Below are 10,959 nucleotides of genomic sequence, written 5' to 3'. Positions count from 1 at the left end.
CAGGGTTTCAAAAACCAGAGCGGGTGTTTTTTATCACTGTATTTCAGAAGGAAAACTACTATATTTAGAAAATGTTCAAATTCATTTCGCATGTAATGCTTGATGAGGCAGCGTTTGTGAGCTCAGCAGCCGTTACCGTCAAAACCTACCTCTCCCGCTTAGCGCCTCCTGCTGGCAGAAAATTAACTCTCAAAGTGCCGCCACCAAGTGAGTGTAAGGATGTTGGAAACAAACCATGCTACGTTAAAATGAACCCAAAAAGGAAAATATTTATTAAAAACAAGAGTAAAGTCAAAACGTTACATGTAAGAAGAAATGCAGGAAAGGATGGCATTAACAGCTACAGAGTTCATAAAGCATTGAACATTCGTTGAATATAACTTAAGATCGAATTGGACTTTGTTCAATTGTATATATTGTATAAAAATATACGAAAACAATATTATACAATAAATTTACAATTAGGTTCTTTACCAACTATTCTGGCATGACTGTAGACAAATAAATCACAACATTAACTCTGATATTATAACATTTAACAGACGTGTGTGTGTGTGTGTGTGTGTAAGAATGTGAGCATGTGTATGAATGACAGAGTGTAAACTCTTCTACTAAACACAGAAAAAGCATTTAGCATTGTTTTTACAAATTATACACTTACAGTTTGTTTCATAGTCCATGAATACAGATCAAGCATCACAGTCAATTTTCATGATCTCTTTAGCATAATTGATGTAGTCATGAAGAAGCCCCATCAGCACAGCATGTGACATCTTCTACATCATCCAGGGCAGCGTCCTCCTGCTGCATCAGTTTAGGGGAAAGGACGTTCTCTTCTTTGACCAGCATTCATCCCAGTCACCGCCTGTTCTTCATCAGTGGCCTAGAAAGAGAAACACATTTGAAAAAATAAAACATTTAATTAAACTATCCATTTTCAGGTAGAGGTGTATTCACATCAGTAAGGATAGGTAAATAATCGGTGTTAAAGTTTCAACACTTTGTGAGTTGTTTAATGTCTCGGTCCACCACAGCGCTCCAGAATGCTATAATGGCAGCACTAGTGTGAGGGCACATAATATTGTTTGAATAAATATACTGCTTTCAGAAAGCTTCTTTACTGAAACATTAAAACAGACATGACATTCACATTAGGGATGGGCGTTTTCCGCAAATATCACATTCGAATATTTGAGCTCACAAAAAATGAATATTCGAATATTCGTTTATTTAAATTAAGTTTAATGAGACAGACGTTATTTTTCAGCAACATTCATTGTTTCCGTCATTTTGAACAAGCTTACACACAATAAGCTTGAACATTACACATTGTGTTTTGTAGCTGAAAACCTTTAACAGTGCGTGCAAACAAACAAAAGTAGATTAAAAGCAATAAAAAAAAAGTGAACAAAGAAAAAATGTAAAGCAGCCTGCAGCAATTAGGCTATTGTAGAACGTAGCCTACACTTAACTTTGAAACTTTTAAACTGTCAGCAAATGTTTGTTGCTTTTTTTTCTATTGTTTTACATGTTCTTGTTAAGAAATACGGGCATGTAAACATGATCAGGGGAAAGTCGGCTCCTTAGTCTGTTAACAATAAGGCCGACCGCGGAGAAAACGCGCTCTGACCGAACAAACGTTGGCGGGACTCACAAATCAAAGTCAAAGTCACCTTTATTTATATAGCGCTTTAAACAAAATACATTGCGTCAAAGCAACTGAACAACATTCATTAGGAAAACAATAATGCAAAAATGATAGTTAAAGGCAATTCATCATGGATTCAGTTATGTCATCTCTGTTCAGTTAAATAGTGTCTGTGCAATTATTTGCAATCAGGTCAACGATATCGCTGTAGATGAAGTGTCCCCAACTAAGCAAGCCAGAGGCGACAGCGGCAAGGAACCGAAACTCCATCGGTGACAGAATGGAAAAAAAAACCTTGGGAGAAACCAGGCTCAGTTGGGGGGCCAGTTCTCCTCTGACCAGACGAAACCAGTAGTTCAATTCCAGGCTGCAGCAAAGTCAGATTGTGCAGAAGAATCATCTGTTTCCTGTGGTCTTGTCCTGATGCTCCTCTGAGACAAGGTCTTTACAGGGGATCTGTATCTGGGGCTCTAGTTGTCCTGGTCTCCGCTGTCTTTCAGGGATGTAGAGGTCCTTTCTAGGTGCTTATCCACCATCTGGTCTGGATACGTACTGGATCCGGGTGACTGTAGTGACCCTCTGATCTGGACACAGACTGGATCTGGTGGCCACGGTGACCTCGGAACAAGAGAGAAACAGACAAATATTAGCGTAGATGCCATTCTTCTAATGATGTAGCAAGTACATAGGGTGTTATGGGAAGTGTTTCCGGTTCCGGTTTACCCAATTAATGCAGCCTAAAAATCCTTTAACGGATTTGGATAATAAAAGCATATTAGTATGTTATGTGTATGCCAGGTTAAAGAGATGGGTCTTTAATCTAGATTTAAACTGCAAGAGTGTGTCTGCCTCCCGAACAATGTTAGGTAGGTTATTCCAGAGTTTGGGCGCCAAATAGGAAAAGGATCTGCCGCCCGCAGTTGATTTTGATATTCTAGGTATTATGAAATTGCCTGAGTTTTGAGAACGTAGCGGACGTGGAGGATTATAATGTAAAAGGAGCTCATTCAAATACTGAGGTGCTAAACCATTCAGGGCTTTATAAGTAATAAGCAATATTTTAAAATCTATACGATACTTGATAGGGAGCCAGTGCAGTGTTGACAGGACCGGGCTAATATGGTCATACTTCCTGGTTCTAGTAAGAACTCTTGCTGCTGCATTTTGGACTAGCTGTAGTTTGTTTACTAAGCGTGCAGAACAACCACCCAATAAAGCATTACAATAATCTAACCTTGAGGTCATAAATGCATGGATTAACATTTCTGCATTTGACATTGAGAGCATAGGCCGTAATTTAGATATATTTTTGAGATGGAAAAATGCAGTTTTACAAATGCTAGAAACGTGGCTTTCTAAGGAAAGATTGCGATCAAATAGCACACCTAGGTTCCTAACTGATGACGAAGAATTGACAGAGCAACCATCAAGTCTTAGACAGTGTTCTAGGTTATTACAAGCGGAGTTTTTAGGTCCTATAATTAACACCTCTGTTTTTTTCAGAATTTAGCAGTAAGAAATTACTCGTCATCCAGTTTTTTATATCGACTATGCAATCCATTAGTTTTTCAAATTGGTGTGTTTCACCGGGCTGCGAAGAAATATAGAGCTGAGTATCATCAGCATAACAGTGAAAGCTAACACCATGTTTCCTGATGATATCTCCCAAGGGTAACATATAAAGCGTGAAGAGTAGCGGCCCTAGTACTGAGCCTTGAGGTACTCCATACTGCACTTGTGATCGATAGGATACATCTTCATTCACTGCTACGAACTGATGGCGGTCATATAAGTACGATTTAAACCATGCTAATGCACTTCTACTGATGCCAACAAAGTGTTCAAGTCTATGCAAAAGAATGTTGTGGTCAATTGTGTCAAACGCAGCACTAAGATCCAATAAAACTAATAGAGAGATACACCCACGATCAGATGATAAGAGCAGATCATTTGTAACTCTAAGGAGAGCAGTCTCAGTACTATGATACGGTCTAAATCCTGACTGGAAATCCTCACATATACCATTTTTCTCTAAGAAGGAATATAATTGTGAGGATACCACCTTTTCTAGTATCTTGGACAGAAAATGGAGATTCGAGATTGGTCTATAATTAACTAGTTCTTTGGAGTCAAGTTGTGGTTTTTTGATGAGAGGCTTAATAACAGCCAGTTTGAAGGTTTTGGGGACATATCCTAATGACAATGAGGAATTAATAATAGGCAGAAGAGGATCTATGACTTCTGGAAGCACTTTTTTAGGAGCTTAGATGGTATAGGGTCTAACATACATGTTGTTGGTTTAGATGATTTAACAAGTTTATACAATTCTTCCTCTCCTACAGTAGAGAATGAGTGGAACTGTTCCTCAGGGGGTCTATAGTGCACTGTCTGATGTGATACTGTAACTGACGGCTGAATGGTTGCAATTTTATCTCTAATATTATCGATTTTAGAAGTAAAGTAGTTCATAAAGTCATTACTGCTGTGGTGTTGGGAAATGTCAACACTTGTTGAGGCTTTATTTTTTGTTAATTTAGCCACTGTATTGAATAAATACCTGGGGTTATGTTTGTTTTCTTCTAAAACAGAAGAAAAGTAATCGGATCTAGCAGTTTTTAATGCTTTTCTGTAGGATATGTTACTTTCCCGCCAAGCAATACGAAATACCTCTAGTTTTGTTTTCCTCCAGCTACGCTCCATTTTTCGGGCTGCTCTCTTTAGGGTGCGAGTATGCTCATTATACCATGGTGTCAAACTGTTTTCCTTAACCTTCCTTAAGCGTAAAGGAGAAACTTTATTTAAAGTGCTAGAAAAGAGAGAGTCCATAGTTTCTGTTACATCATCAAGTTGTTCTGAGGTTTTGGATATGCTAAGGAATTTGGTTACATCAGGAAGATAACTTAAAAAGCAGTCTTTTGTGTTAGAAGTAATGGTTCTTCCATACTTGTAACAAAAAGTAGAATTTACAATTTTGGCTATATGAATTTTGCACAGAACTAAATAATGATCTGAGATATCATCACTTGGCTGAATAATTTCAACACCATCAACATCAATTCCATGTGACAGTATTAAATCTAGAGTATGATTTCGACAATGAGTAGGTCCTGAAACGTGTTGTCTAACACCAATAGAGTTCAGAATGTCTATAAATGCTGATCCCAATGCATCGTTTTCATTATCAACATGGATATTAAAATCACCAACTATTAAAACTTTATCTGCAGCCAGAACTAACTCGGATGTAAAATCACCAAACTCTTTAATAAAGTCTGTATGGTGCCCTGGTGGCCTGTATACAGTAGCCAGTACAAACATAACAGGGGATTTATCATTAACATTTGTTTCTCTGGATAATGTTATATTTAGCACCATTACTTCAAACGAGTTATACTTGAAGCCTGCCCTCTGAGAAATCCTGAAAACGTTGTTATAAATTGAAGCAACACCTCCACCTTTGCCTTTTAGACGCGGCTCATGTTTATAACAGTAATCTTGGGGGGTGGACTCATTTAAAATAATGTAATCATCAGGTTTTAGCCAGGTTTCTGTCAAACAGAGTACATCTATATTATGATCAGTGATCATATTATTTACAAAAAGTGTTTTCGTAGAAAGGGATCTGATATTAAATAAGCCAAGCTTTATCATTTGTTTATCCATATTGCTTCTGTTTTTTATTTGTTGAACCTCAATTAAATTGTTAATCTTAACTTGGTTTGGACGTTTTTTGTATTTTCTAGTTCGGGGAACAGACACAGTGTGATATCTAGGTGAAAAAGTCTCTATGTGCTGAGAATTAACTGACCTCTGTGACGGGAGGCAGCTAGCAGACGGTCGGTTTAGCCAGTCTGTCTGCTTCCTGACCTGGGCCCCAGTTAGTCAAGTATAAACACTAAGACTATTTGCCATATTTCTAGAGAGAAGAGTGGCGCCACCCCAGGAGGGATGAAGACCATCTCTTTTAAACAGGTCAGGTCTGCCCCAAAAGCTCGTCCAATTGTCTATGAAACCTATGTTATTCTGTGGGCACCACTTAGACATCCAGCCATTGAGTGATGACAATCTGCTATGCATCTCATCACCACGGTAAGCAGGGAGGGGACCAGAGCATATTACAGTGTCTGACATCGTGCTTGCAAGTTCACACACCTCTTTAATGTTATTTTTAGTGATCTCCGACTGGCGAAGTCGAACATCATTAGCGCCGGCATGAATAACAATCTTACTGTATTTACGTTTAGCATTAGCCAGCACTTTTAAATTTGCCAAGATGTCAGGCGCTCTGGCTCCCGGTAAACATTTGACTATGGTGGCTGGTGTCTCTATATTCACGTTCCGTACAATAGAATCACCAATAACTAGAGCACTTTCATCAGGTTTCTCAATGGGTGCATCACTGAGTGGGGAGAACCTGTTTAATGTTTTGATCGGAACAGAAGAGCGGTGTTTTGACCCACGACTACGCTGCCTCACCGTCACCCAGTTGCCCTGCTGCAGGGGCTCTGTTTACGGAACCGAACAATGTACAGGAATCCCTGAGCTAGACGCATCCAAAGCCGTATCTAGAGCCCTAACATTTTTACTGTCCTCAATTAAAGTTTGGATGCGTGTCTCTAATTCTGAAATCTTCTCTGTCGGCCTAACTATTTCCCTGCATTTATCACATGTGAATCCCTCATCAGTGACAGAGATAGATAAACTGTACATGTGGCAAGAGGTGCAAGTAACAATGACAGGAGGAGCCATTACTCACCGTGCTTGATGAAAATTCTTACTGCGGTTGTTTGATGAACTTGTGAAAAACACTTCAAAAAACAGAGAGTGATAGTAAGATAAAGATTCTAGAGAAAAAATAAAATAAAAACAGCTACACGGAGCTACGATTTGCTACAGAAGGCCAACAGGAAGTAGAGAAAACACTGTCCAACAGCGACACCCGCAGGTCCCAAAGTGACAAATAACGGTGTGCTAAGCGAATATGTTTTGTGAAGCGCTTCGTGTTTTCGTTTCACCACTGAATGGGATCCTCATCTGGTGGAATACATGGCTCCAGCAAGAACTGTTCCCACTCGTCTCGGCTGGACTCTCTGTAATCATCGCTGACGAACTGGCTCATCCTTTTCCAACGAGTGGGCATTGCATCCTCTTTATCGTTGGTGACGGCGACTGCATCCGCACCACTTGCATCAAGGAAAATGTTCTGATAATGTTCAAAGAAGTTTTTTTTTCTTACTTCTCTCATGTTTTCATCGAGAAACCTGAGATGTTTGTGCCGAGGGTCTAGGGCAGAAGCGAGAAGAGGAGTTTTCACTGCATTCTCCAAGTTAGCTGTGTTTATTCATTGCTTGAGAGATGCCGCAACAATGTTCTTGAATTCGGTCATTTTCTATGATTCTCCACGCCATATTTGAAGTACTGTAGAAGACCGCAGTTCTTAGGGGCCGTTAACTTATCACGTCTTTTGCGCGCTCAAGTTCGTTATTTCCACTGTAGGCGCGCCGTATGTGCGCTCATAATGGAAGCGACGACGCGCCCGTTTTTTCCAGGCGCGTCCGCACTTCATCGAGGTCATTAGCAGACGCCTCAGGAGCGCTTCTGCCCGAGCGCCTTGGAAAGAAGGAGAAAGCAGCGCGCCCAGCGTTTTCCACGCGTTTTTAGGCGCAATATGTGAACGGCCCCTTAATCATTAATTATTTTTTGCTTGCATACATCTTCAAATATGCCGTGGAGAATCACAGAAAGTGACCAAATAAGGTTTTATTGTGAACATTTTTTTTTTTGCGAAATTTGAATATAATTTTTACTTATCGAATAATTAGAGCAAAACGAATGTTCGACTATCCGTGCACACCCCTAATTCACATACCTCACAAAATGTTCATGTACCTAGGTGGCTGCTCTTCAAACGGTTAGTTCACCAAATAATGAAAATTGTCATAATTTACTCTCCCTCATGTTGTTCCAGACCCACACAAACTCTGCTCATTTTTGGAAAACAAATGAATATATTTAATATTCTCTTAATTTGTGTCCTCCATTGCTAGTCTGGGAGACCAGTATTTTATTTGGAACATACATGTTTGCTATCATATAATTTAAGATTTATTCATATATATAAATATCGGAATGAATTACTTCTACAATAACTCTATTTATGAGGCTTTAAAATACTGATTATCTAGACTATAAATGGATTAACAAAATTATGAGAAAATTAAAAATATATTCATTTCAATATATTCAAGTCTTATAAGTTTGGAATGACATGAGGGCAAGTAAATGATTTTGTGTGTGAAATTTACCTTTAAGAGGGAAGACCAAGAATGATGACTCTCCAAATCAGACAAGACAACTCCAAAGTTGGTTTGAGTTCTGCAATGAACAACACAGACATCAATGGTTTTAATGAAATGAGCACGTAATCACACTGTTGTTGCATCAAAATGTGATGTAAACCTGCAGGAGACAACAGAAACATTTATTTTCTAAAAATAACTTACATAAAATCTCAAAAGAATAATGCTCTCCCATGTCTCTGGCTTTTAACATCTACCCAAACAAAAAACAAACATTATTTTACTCTTAGTAAAAAACAACAACAACTGATAACATGAAATTATGAAGTTTACTTGCCTTAAACTATCTTTCCCTGTCTTCTGAAGAAGCTGAGAAAACCACCTCTTCACACAAGCAGACTTCTGTGTCCTTAACTCCAGTTAGTTTGAGTTCTGCAAAGAGGGATATCAATGGTTTCAATAAAATATTAACATGTGATCACACTGTTGTTGCATCAAAATGTGAATTAAACAGGGAGGACACAACAGAAACATAAATTTTCAAAAAAATAAATAACTCACATCAGTCTCAAAAGAATGAAGTTATCTTGTCTCTGGATTTCAACATCTACAAAAACAAACATTATTTTAGTCTTAGTAAAAATAAATATAACGTTGTTATTCTGAAGTTTACTCTCCTTAAACCCGTCTGTCCCTCTCTTCAGAAGAACATCCTCCTCCTCACAGTCTGAGACTCTCACACAAACAGCTTCTGTGTCTTTAACTCTCGGCGCACAGCGCTGACACAATGAAGACACGAGCTGGACAAGTCTGAAATATTACATGTAAAACATACTTTTAACAGTTACCACTTCAACAGCCTCAAAATAATTATGCTAGTCTTTCCTACACAATGCTGTTTCCTTTAGGAGACAAACATACATTCAGTTTAACCGCGAAAAAAAAGACAAATTAACATGAGTGTAACCGTGACCATAACCGTCTATTGACGCCTCAAAAAGTACAGATAATGTAAAATTGTATGAAAATATGCCAAAATACATTCACTGACGTTATATTAAAATGACCTCTTCCGTTCAGTAACGTTAAATGTTGCCGTTAAGACCTCCGTGTCTGAGGCGAAAACCGCGTCCGTTTTTTTTTTTTTTTTTGTAATATAACGTTAAGCTTCTTTGTTTCCGCCTTTCATACAACCGGGTAAACAATAAACGATAAATTTACATTTTGAATATTTACTTACCATAGTCTTTCACTCGCTTCTCGCTTCATTCACGCTGAGAAAATGGCGGCTGCTCGCACTGGAGACGTACGATCTTGACGTGACGTGCGTGCTCTCCTTCACGTCCGCGTTCTCAACCCAGTCCCGCTGGGTTGAAACGAAGAACAATTTTCAACCCAAACTTGGATTAAAACATCCCAAAATCCTATCCAGCGGCCTCAACCCAGCATTTGGGTTGGAAAAACAACCCAGCGTTTTTTAGAGTGTAGACTAGAAAAATTTGTTGGCATAAATGGAAGTGCATTAGCATGGTTTAAATCGTACTTATATGACTGCCATCAATTTGTAGCAGTGAATGAAGAGGAGTATCAGCAGTATCATATCGATCACAAGTGCAGAATGAAGTACCTCAAGGCTCAGTACTAGGGCCATTACTCTTCACACTTTACATGTTACCCTTGGGAGACATCATCAGGAAACATGGTGTTAGCTTTCACTGTTATGCTGATGACACTAAGCTGTATATTTCTTTGGGGCCCAGCAAAATATACCAATTAGAAAAATTAAGCTATTAATTATAGGACCTAAAAACTCTTCATGTAATAACCTAGAACACTGTCTAAGACTTGATGGCTGCTCTGTCAATTCTTCGTCATCAGTTAGGAACCTAGGTGTGCTATTTGACAGCAATCCTTCCTTAGAAAGCCAAGTTTCTAGCATTAGCATTTTTCCATCTCAAAAATATATCTAAATTACGACCTATGCTCTCAATGTCAAATGCAGAAAAATTAATCCAAGTGTGTATGAACTCAAGGTTAGATTATTGTAATGCTTTATTGGGTGGATTTTCTGCACGCTTAATAAATATACTACAGCTAGTCCAAAATGCAGCAGCTAGAGTTCTTACTAGAACCAGGAAGTTTGATAATATTAGCCCGGTTTTTCAACACTGCACTGGCTACGTATTAAACAATGTATAGATTTTAAAATCTTGCTTATTACTTATAAAGCACCTCAGTATTTGAACGAGCTCTTGTTACATTATAGTACTCTGCGTCCGCTTCGTTCTTAAAACTCAGGCAATTTAATAATACCTAGAATATCAAAATCAACTGCGGGCGGCATATCCTTTTCCTATTTGGCGCCTAAACTCTCCAGACCAGATGGTGGATCAGCACCTAGAAAGGACCTCTACATCCCTGAAAGACAGCGGAGACCAGGACAACTAGAGCCCCAGATACAGATCCCCTGTAAAGACCTTGTCTCAGATGACAACCAGGACAAGACCACAGGAAACAGATGATTCTTCTGCACAATCTGACTTTGCTGCAGCCTGGACTGGAACTACTGGTTTCGTCTGGTCAGAGGAGAACTGGCCCCCGACTGAGCCTGGTTTCTCCCAAGGTTTTTTCTCCATTCTGTCACCGATGGAGTTTCGGTTCCTTGCCGCTTCAATGATGAATCTGCCTTTAATTATCATTTTGCATTATTGACACACGGTTTTCCTAATTAATGTTGTTAAGTTGCTTTGACACAATCTGTTTTGTATAAAGCACTATATAAATAAAGGTGACTTGACTTGACTATTACATTATTACTGTAATAAAATGTTGATAATGTAATACTTTTCTCAAACTTATTAACTTATATATATATACTTATCAACTTATATATATATTAGGTCATAATGTAATTACAAATATTACATTATGAGAAATTTATTACATTATAAACTCAACAAAATTGTCATATTGTCATAATTGTAATACGCTTTTTAAACATAAAAACATTGG

At 38.4% G+C, this 10,959-nt stretch overlaps 1 long non-coding RNA gene across 2 annotated transcripts; it reads right to left on the bottom strand.

Annotated features, from left to right (window-relative positions):
* Positions 1-636: 636 nt before the first annotated feature.
* Positions 637-8,650, bottom strand: LOC132129224 (uncharacterized). Of its 2 annotated transcripts, XR_009428453.1 has the most exons (4): positions 8,509-8,650; positions 8,152-8,379; positions 7,954-8,023; positions 637-883 (listed from the first exon to the last, which is right to left on the bottom strand). It is a non-coding gene; the product is annotated as an uncharacterized LOC132129224 (long non-coding RNA). The 2 variants fall into 2 exon arrangements; XR_009428454.1 differs by lacking the exons at positions 8,152-8,379; positions 8,509-8,650 and having other exon boundaries at positions 7,954-8,086.
* Positions 8,651-10,959: the final 2,309 nt, after the last annotated feature.

Source organism: Carassius carassius, chromosome 46 (assembly GCF_963082965.1).
Source record: "Carassius carassius chromosome 46, fCarCar2.1, whole genome shotgun sequence".
NCBI classification, from domain to species: domain Eukaryota; kingdom Metazoa; phylum Chordata; class Actinopteri; order Cypriniformes; family Cyprinidae; genus Carassius; species Carassius carassius.
Note: the sequence above shows the minus strand (reverse complement) of the source record. Positions and strands in the feature narration are given on the sequence as shown.